The sequence below is a fragment of the Armigeres subalbatus genome, chromosome 3 (genome assembly GCF_024139115.2).
Source record: "Armigeres subalbatus isolate Guangzhou_Male chromosome 3, GZ_Asu_2, whole genome shotgun sequence".
Classification (NCBI taxonomy): Eukaryota; Metazoa; Arthropoda; class Insecta; order Diptera; family Culicidae; genus Armigeres; species Armigeres subalbatus.
The window spans coordinates 166,710,074-166,720,102 of NC_085141.1; the positions used below are offsets into that span (position 1 = coordinate 166,710,074).

The 10,029-nt window shown below is 42.2% G+C and overlaps 1 long non-coding RNA gene across 3 annotated transcripts; it reads left to right on the forward strand.

Annotated features, from left to right (window-relative positions):
• The first annotated feature begins 1,917 nt into the window (after positions 1 to 1,917).
• On the forward strand, positions 1,918 to 2,751 carry LOC134220704 (uncharacterized). 3 transcript variants are annotated; one of them, XR_009982011.1, is made up of 3 exons: positions 1,918 to 2,120; positions 2,177 to 2,246; positions 2,320 to 2,751. It is a non-coding gene; the product is annotated as an uncharacterized LOC134220704 (long non-coding RNA). The 3 variants fall into 3 exon arrangements; XR_009982013.1 differs by having other exon boundaries at positions 2,329 to 2,751; XR_009982012.1 differs by having other exon boundaries at positions 2,364 to 2,751.
• Positions 2,752 to 10,029: the final 7,278 nt, after the last annotated feature.

Consider the following 10,029-nt stretch of genomic DNA (forward strand, 5'->3'; position numbering starts at 1 on the left):
TAACTGCTACAGAACGAAGTAAAAAAGCACGTATAGGCACATGTGCCTAAGAGTTGCGAGCGCGTACCGTACCGTGTCGCACGATGCACTTTGCGTCATCACCGGTGTGATGCCTATTGACATCGTTATCGGTGCTATGTTTTCACCGAAATGCTATGTCTTCTTGCTTCGAAATGCGCGGCACGAGAGGCATCCGTAGGACTGTCAGGTTGGCCTCAATGGTCAAATGGCAGCGTGCGTGTGACAGTTCCACTAAGGGTAAATGGACACATAGGTTGATACCAGAGATAGGTACGTGGGTCAAGAGGCGCCATGGGGAAATCACTTTCCACCTGACCCAGGTCCTTACAGGCCATGGTTGCTTCAGACAGTACCTACACCGGTTCGGACACTCGGCCTCGCCCGAGTGTCCGGTGTGCGCAGGTTTAGAGGAAACGGTGGAACACGTGTTGTTCGTGTGCCCGCGTTTTCGCACAATGCGTGACCACATGCTTGCCACATGTGGTCTGGACACTACCCCGGACAACCTACCCAAGTAACACCAAGCATTACAATATTGCACATATATCAATCACAAATCGGCATTCCAAATGCTAATTGCATTAGATCTGTTTTAACAATGTGTTGTTGCATTTATTTATCAACTGTCAGACAACGATACCCTAAATCAGCAGTACAAATGCAGCGATGCATTACTGGCGCTTTATTTCAACATGCCAAAGTAATGAACCATTAATTCGATCTTATAATTGCCCTTTTCCACATTAAGTTAACTTTTAGGGCTGTGTTTTTTACAAGTATATATAGCTTCATGGTTACTTGGGTAGTCCGGAGTGTAAAGATGAAGTTGGCTGGAACGCCGTTTTATCGGCTATCGTCCAAATCGTCTCGGAGCTACACAGAAGGTGGCGCATGGACTCGAGGAATGGCTAATAAGAGGTCGTCCAAGGGTTCGAACTCGGCTTCATGGGTCATACCGGTGCCCTGTGGTCGAACTCGATCCTTTTATCGAACAAGTGGCCGCGCAAAGAACAACATGGTATCGTCGCTTCCGCGGCGTCGGGCTCGTCGAGCTGAGTCGATTGGTATATAACACTATGGGTCTCCGATGCTTCTATTAAAAGCTTGTTTTCGGAGTGAAATGATAGCCTTTCGGTACAACTTTGTTGTACGAGACAGGCAATACGTTACGCTATTGCGAGCAATACCAACTTCGAGAATACACACTTAATTTTATTTGCCGGGCTTGGTTACCAGATTACCGATTTCTCAACAGTTGAGCTCTCGGTACCCGACCAACCATTTCTTCGTTAAAGGTTTTCATATCAACCGTCGATAGCGATCGATGCCATTTCATGAAGAATTTTAAATTAATCAAAAGTTAAAACACGGAAAATTGTTATCGATCTTTTCCAAAATATCGATATCAATTGATACCAACAAAAAGTTATTTATTTTTACAGTTCTACTTTACCGACCTGTCAAAATTTCCAACAAAAACAAAAATAGATTCTTCAGAGGTTTGCTTCTACATTTTTTGTTTATTTTGTAACCGTTAGGTTCCATTAGAAGCTTGTAGCTCCACCACAAGTATAAAAAATAAACAAAATCCCTAAAAATAATCCTAAACCACCCCTATTGCAAACATAATGAAATCAGTGAGAAATATATTTCTCACATTTCTCAGCAATTGAGTGCCGTAATCTCATACTAAAATGTCACTGTCAGCGGTTGACACATATGTAGACCAGTTTGAACGGAAGGGACAAATCTTTACTTGGCCCTTTCTCGTCCACAAACAGATGGAGCGCATGTGAGATGATGAATAGGGTGCATTAGCCGCGAATATTGTCCACACATAATGTTTTTTTTTAATGCAACAGCATTTACCTATAAAGAAGGGTTCTGATGTGGAAACGCTCTCCTTTTCGCTTGTGATCCTGGACCGATTAGTAGTGCGCGCGTGTGTAGAATACTCCAAGATTTTGAGGTTAGATTGTGATACCTCGTTTTTGTGGAAATGGTATAATTCAGTGTTATTTTCTTAAAATAGGTTCAGCACCTGTACAGCTAGTTTGTTAGTAACTTAAAACTAGTGTTAATCTGTAAAAACTGAAACGGTTAGTAGTGTTAGTAATTATCAAAACCTATCCTAATGTTAATTATTTGTTAAAAGCTAAAGGTTCCTACTATACTGCATCTGAAAAGTGAAACTAAAACTAAACAGAGAAACTTGTAAGAAAAAGGTAAATGCGCAATTATAAAAGAAAAGTGTTAAAAAGTGTAAAGGCCATAACGGCAGACACAGGGGTTTAATAGTGTGCTTAGGCCCAAGAAGTGGGCCTTTTTCTTCTACTCGGCAGTAAAGCTCGACAAGTGGCCAACCTACGGCGAAATCAAGACCTTGGAGTGAAGCGCGTCGTGGCCAGGGGAACAGCGGAAGAAACACGCAAGGGCGGTATCCTTGCAGCAGGTTCGGAATGCTTTCCGGAACCGTCGGTGGTCCACCATTTTGTGGGATCAGAGTAGCCACTTTCTGGACGTCGACCAAAGCCTCGGCGACGCCATGTTTCCATCATTTTCCAGCCCGATCCGGTGTCATGAACGGCATCCCGTTTCCGGAACCGTCTGGAGATTTCAATCGTCCTTCGAATCCCGGACGAATCCCAGTTCCTCGAAGCGTTCCTCGTCCAAAGACAGTGTACCACTCCTCGGCCAAATTGAAAACTATCCCGAACATCAGCAACGATACAAATTCATTCCGTGCCGATAGTTCGAACGAGCCAGACGTGTGTGCTGTGTCTCATCGCGGATTGTGTTCGGTAGTGAAAAGGCTATTGTGTGGTGCTCCTACCTACGGATCCAAGGCGATCGCTGTCGGCGAGTGAAGTAGCTGCTTCTGGCGACGCCAGTGAAGCAGGCTATTGTTACTGCTGCTACCTACAGCAGCAGGGGCAGATAAGTGGCAAAACTTTTTATTGTTCTCCCTTCTGTTTTATACAGAGTGGGACTGCTTAGAATTAATCAAATTAGTTTTTTTAAGTTTTTTCTAATTTGCTATTAGTTTTAAGTTAGTATAAGCAAAATTATCCTTCCACCTTGCGGGGTGAGAATGGAGGCCGAGACAGGAGAAGGCAATGTGCCTGCTAAAGATGGAGGGCGCACTCGATTGTACCATGCGGCTTCGCTTGGGCCTTGGGTTGTTTACTTTCGGCAGAAAGTAAAAAGCCTAGATTTTCTCGGCATTAAACGAGATTTGACGCGTCGTTTTCCGAAGCTTGATTTTAGCCAGATCAACAGGAACAAACTACGCATCACCGCACCTACATACCAGGTGGCGAATGAAATTGCTGGCGACAGGGCGTACAATGTTGAATATATGGTTTATGTCCCTCGCGGGAGGTCGAAATTGAAGGTGTGATAAACGCAGCGAGCCTGACTTGCAAGGATGTGCTTGCGGGAAAAGGCCGCCTAAAGAATGCAATGGAGTCTACCGTGGATATTCTGGACTGCAAGGAATTGCATTCAGCAGCCACGGTAGATGGAAAGAAGGTATATTCCAAGTCAGGTTCGCTTCGGGTGACGTTCGCCGGTTCGATGCTCCCAAAATATGTTGATATTGAAAACATGCTATTTCCGGTGCGTCTTTTTGTGCCAAGGGTATTCAATTGTACCAATTGCAAACAACTTGGTCACACTGCCGAGTTTTTTGACAACAAACCACGTTGTGGCAAATGTTCTGAAAGGCATCGGGAGGAGTCCTGCCAGCAACAGGCAACAAAATGTGCTTATTGTGGTTTGAATCCTCCCCATGGTTTGCAGGAATGCCCGGTGTACAAAAAGCGCACCCAAAAAGTGAAGCGCTCGTTGGTACAGCGCTCCAAGCAGTCGTATGCGGAAATGGTTAAGTCGCAAGACACATCCGCCACAGCCACTGCATCGACTGCTATTTCAGCCACCGTTCGTGTAAGTGATTATTATGATTCCATATCCATTGATGAATTGGACTCTGACGCAGCCGATATGAATGATCCTGCGGAGGTACACGTGCCCGAAAAGAGGAAGCAACCGTCTTCCCTGGATCGCGCCGCAAGAGAACAAAATCATCCATAAAAGCTTGGCAAAATCTGAAGGTAATGGGGTTTATTTAAAATCCTGAAGCAACCTGTCCCTACTGCTTCTTTTGATCCTAGTTGCAGTAAGGCATTCCCGCCATTGTTAAAATCCGATGTTTTGAAGAAACATCCGGCTAGGAGAATCAACGAAAGAAAAAAAATAATTCGCACTTCTAGTAAAAGTATTCCGTCCAAGCGAGGATTGATCTCCTTTAAGGACCTTGTGGACCGTTTTTTGAATTTATTCAATATTCCGAATTCATTGAGGCCTATCATTGACCTTTTTATACCAACAGTGGAAAGTTATCTGAAGCAATTGACTGTTTCATGGCCCCTTCTTGCAGGAATTGTATCTTTCGATGGATAATACGGCCAATACCCAAGATACCATCACTGTGCTGCAGTGGAACTGTCATAGTCTGAAAAACAAATTAGACGTGTTCAAGTTTTTGATTCGCAATTCCGATTGCGATATATTTGCACTCTGTGAAACATGGCTTTCTTCTGAAGATGAAATCAACTTCCACGATTTTAATATTATTCGCCAAGATCGGAATGATCATTATGGTGGCGTTCTTTTGGGGATCAAAAAATGCTACTCCTTCTACAGAATTCCCATTCCGACTGTTCCCGGCTTAGAAATCGTCGCATGCCAAGTAAATGTGAAGAATAAAGATCTTTGCATAGCTTCAGTGTACATTCCTCCAAATGCCTCTATTAATCGTCGACATTTTTGGAGCGCAGTCTCCCTCCTATCATCTCCAGTATTGATATTGGGTGATATGAACGCACATGGTATTGGATGGGGCGAAAAATATGACGATTATAGAGCGCCTATTTTCTATGATTTGTGTGACGATTTCAATTTGAATATTTTGAACACTGGTGAAGTAACTCGAATAGGACCAAATGGTCAACAAAGCCGTATTGATCTGTCTTTATGTTCAAATTCACTATCATTAGATTGCACGTGGAAGGTTATTCAAGATCCCCATGGTAGTGACCATATGCCGATAGTCACCACAATTAAGAGTGGCTATCAACAATCTGAGCCAGTTAATGTTCCTTTCGATCTCACGAAGAACATTGACTGGCAAAAATTTGCATCGGCGGTAAAATTGGTATTGAATCAACTGATACTCTTCCACCTTTGGATGAATATCGATTCCTTACTGAGTTGATTCAAAAAGCGCACTAGAAGCTCAGAAACGACGCGTTCCAAGTACATCTGTCATCAGAAGACCAGCCACTCCTGGATGGGATGATGAATGTACTAAGTTGTATTCTGAGAAATCTGATGCCTTCAAGGCCTTCCGTAAACACGGAAGGTCAGAGCTTTGAAGAGTATTTGAGGCTCGAAAGAAAACTCAAAAATCTTCTCAAGGCAAAAAACGTAGCTACTGGCGACGTTTTGTCGAGGGACTATCACGAGAAACCTCAATGACAACACTTTGGAAAACGGCTCGCAACATGCGGAACCGCATTTCCAACAATGAGAGTGAAGAATACTCCAATCGATGGATATTCAACTTCGCAAAAAAGGTCTGCCCAGATTCCGTACCAGCAGAACCGCTATTTCGAGAATCAGTCACTGATCCCGGTTCTTTGGGTGGGCCATTCACAATGCTGGAACTTTCTATGTCTCTTCTTTCATCGAATAACTCTGCTCCGGGATGCGATAACATCAAATTCAATCTTCTTAAAAACCTCCCAGATATCGCAAAAAGACGATTACTTGACCTGTACAACTGTTTCATGGAGTACAACATTGTGCCACCTGAATGGCGACAGGTCAAAGTAATAGCTATTCAAAAGCCTGGGAAACCAGCGTCTAATCACAATTCATACCGACCGATTGCCATGCTATCATGCATGAGAAAGTTATTAGAGAAAATGATCCTTTCAAGAGTCGACCATTGGGTCGAACAAAATGCATTACTCTCAAATACTCAGTTTGGTTTTCGAAAAGGTAAAGGAACAAACGATTGTCTAGCGTTGCTCTCTTCAGATATTCAGCTGGCCTTTGCGCACAAGGAGCAATTGGCTTCAGTATTCTTGGATATTAAGGGCGCTTTTGATTCAGTTTCCATAGAAGTACTGTCAGACAATCTGCACAGTAGTGGATTACCCGTTATTTTGAACAATTTCTTGTATAATTTGTTGTCAGAAAAACAAATGAACTTCACACTCGGCACTCTGACAACTTCCAGAAATAGCTACATGGGCCTTCCCCAAGGATCATGTTTAAGTCCCTTGCTTTATAATTTCTATGTTAAAGATATTGACAATTGTTTGGAAGGACAATGCACGCTTAGACAACTTGCAGATGATGCCGTGATCTCCCTAAGAGGTTCATGTGCAGCTGTCTTGCAAGGACCATTGCAAAGTACCCTAGATAATCTGACTGTTTGGGCCAGACATCTAGGGATCGAGTTTTCACCGCAAAAAACTCAGTTGGTTGTGTTTACTAGGAAGCGGTACCCAGCTCAACTGAAACTAAAACTGTTGAATGATGACATCAACCAATCTTTATCTTCTAAATACCTTGGGGTCGTGTTTGATTCTAAATGCACATGGAAACTCCATTTTGAGTATTTGATACAAAAATGCCGGAAAAGGATCCATTTTCTACGTTCCTATCTCCGGAACATGGTGGGGTGCTCACCCGGAAGACCTCATCAAACTCTATAGAACGACTATTCTCTCTGTTTTAGAGTATGGCTCCTTCTGCTTCCTCTCAGCAGCTGATTGCCATCTGATCAAATTGGAACGAATTCAGTATCGTTGTTTGCGTATTGCCCTTGGCTGCATGCATTCAACGCATAACATGAGCCTGGAGGTGCTTGCTGGAGTCACTCCTTTAAAGCACCGTTACTGGGAGCTCTCACTTAGAATACTCGTCAAATGTGGAACAAGTAACACACTTGTCTTAGATAACTTCGATAAAATGCTTGAACTGACTTGTCGTTCAAGATTCCTTAGAGTCTATCTCAACTACATTTCTTCAGATCTTTGTCTTTCGTGTTATAATCCACCTCGAGTTCACTTCACCAACGACAGTTCCTCAATTGAATACGATCTGTCCATGAAATACGCTATTCAAGGAATACCAGATCATCTTCGACAAATATCTATCCCTTCCATTTTTTCTGAAAAATATGAACATGTCAATTGCAATAACAGATATTTCACTGATGGTTCTCGCATCAACGGATCCACTGGCTTCGGTGTTTTCAATGTAACTTCAACCACCTTCCGGAAACTTCAGGAACCGTGTTCGGTTTATGTTGCTGAGCTGGCAGCAATTAACTTCGCTTTGGGGATAATTTCCAATCAGCCCGTAGACCATTATTTCATCTTCTCGGATAGTCTTAGTTCTATCGAGGCACTCCGGTCGATGAAACCTGTTAAGCACGCATCTTACTTTCTTACAAACATAAGAGAGCAGATGCGTGTTTTGGTCGAAAGATCATTCAAGATTACCTTTGTTTGGGTCCCATCTCACTGCTCAATCTACGGCAATGAGAAGGCAGACTCGCTGGCAAAGGTGAAGTTTATGATAGACAATACTCGAGCAACGAGTTTTTCCCATTAGTCCGTCAGAGTACTCTTCAAAGTTGGCAAAGAAATTGGACACACAACGAACTTGGACGGTGGCTATTTTCCATAGTTCCAAAAGTTTCTGGGCGAGCGTGGTTCAGAGGTGAGGACTTAAGTCGAGGCTTCATTCGCACGATGTCGAGGCTTATGTCCAATCACTATTCACTAAACGCACATCTGTACAGAATAAACCTTGTCGATAGCAACTTATGTAGGTGCGGAGCCGATTATGATGACATCGATCACGTAGTTTGGTCCTACTCGGAAAATGACGCCTCCAGAGAGCAATTATTGGATACCCTTGTGGCCCGAGGTAAACAACCCTTCAGGGAAGTTCGCGGTGTTTTGGGAGATCGTGATGTTGTCTATATGCAGGCCATTTATAGTTTTCTTTGTGCTTCTGACATAAAAATCTAACATTTTGTTTTTTTTTTCTTTCTTTAAAGGTTTTTTTTCTGTCTCTGCCTTTTTGTTCCGTAGAGCTCTATAGATCTTGCCATCCGGAAGATGCTCCCAGTCGAACCATTCCTCGAGCACGACGACACGCCACATCGTCACTGACGCCAAATGCCCGGATGAGAAGCTGAAATTTCCTGATCCCAAATCCTAAGCCCCGTCCATCCTTAAATATTGTAAACTAACCTCGAGTCACCACGAGTACGCTGGCTTCTACCCCCCTCTTACTAACCGTATAATAAAATGATATTGATTGTATATATCACAAAGAACAATGGCTCCGTAAAGTGTTATACACGCCTGAGCCTACCAAATAAACGAAATTGGAAAAAAAAAACGATACAAATTATGCGCAAGTACCCTAACCAAACATGTGACGTCACACAAATAAATATTGTACATAGTAATTAAGGAAAACCTCTGTGATCATTATTTAGGAATCAGCCCTGTATCTTATCGTTTCCACAATGTTGTCGTTTGTTTCGTTTTTCCCGTGCTTGAAAGGAGCATTCAAGCCTCGTCGTTCCGGTAGTCCGTCGAATGGAAGGTTTCTCTAAGTACCCCCCCCCCCTTAAATATGCATGCTAATTCGCCGTGTTCCGCTTTACATGTTCCACGTCAGTTTGTCTAGGATTCTACCATCGGTTCCTGTTCACGTTTGTGACACCAGCTGACAGAAAGACGGATAGTGAGTTTGGTAATAACGATAACGACCCTGTAGATCCTTAACCTTAAGGTACCCGAGCTAGGGGGTTTCAATTTATTTGCTTAATCGGGAATCGAACCTGAAGAAGTGATGATGTTATAAATTTGCCCAGAGAACTTAACCACTAGCCCACAATGAAATGATGATTGTAAGCAGCTAAGTTGCATCAACATGCTAAGACTTGAAATTTTCATTCGCATATTACTTGCATATAGGGGGATTATTTCCCACTTAACACCATTCTCACATTCATCTTACTTCAATGCGTTATACATAAAATGACAGCTGCTGTTAATTGGTTCGTAAATTGGAACTATATTACGGCTTTTAGAATTGAAATCCGAGTGTCGTTTCATTCAACATCCGTTCATTTTTAGAAAATTTCTAAATCATAATTTTTCAGATGTAAACAAACCGCAAAACATCCATCGGTGTTTTGGTATCCAACGATATGAATCGATGGACTAAAACGTAATGAAGGTGCAGCGATGTTCGACAGTAAAATTCGTTGTCAAAATATATCATAAAGTTGAGATCGTACTTTATCAGAAATCTGATAACGTTTCATGAATATTCATATCGTTATTGTGATTAATTTGATGGTAAAGATGTAGCGATGCTCATCTTTCAAATACTTTGTCAAAGTATATCATTGCGTTGATATCATACTTTATATGAACTATGATAACGATTCATTAAGATTTGTATCATTTTTGTGAATAATGTAGTGTAAAGAAATACCAGCAAAATTATTTAATTTTAGATAAATAACTTCGAAGCAGTTTGACGAATGGTTGGCCGTCGCCAAACACGTCTACGGATGTCTGCAACTGACCTTTCTTCTGTTCGGTCGACATTACTCGATGCGGCACCGTTGTACCCATCGGATCAAGCACCGAATGCAACGGATCGGAACAGTGACGGGCATGATTTGGCATGAAATACATAAGGGCCAAATCTCAAATCATGTCGTTATTGTTGCCGTTACGTTCCGTTGTGTCCAGAGTTATTGATGAGTACATCAGAATTTATAGAGAATAATTATCACCGACTCAGTCGGTTTTGTTTAAAATCACTACGGAAATGATTTTTCTTAAAAATAAACATATTTCGAACAAACACGTTTTTCTTTTATTTTTCTTATCAATGAAA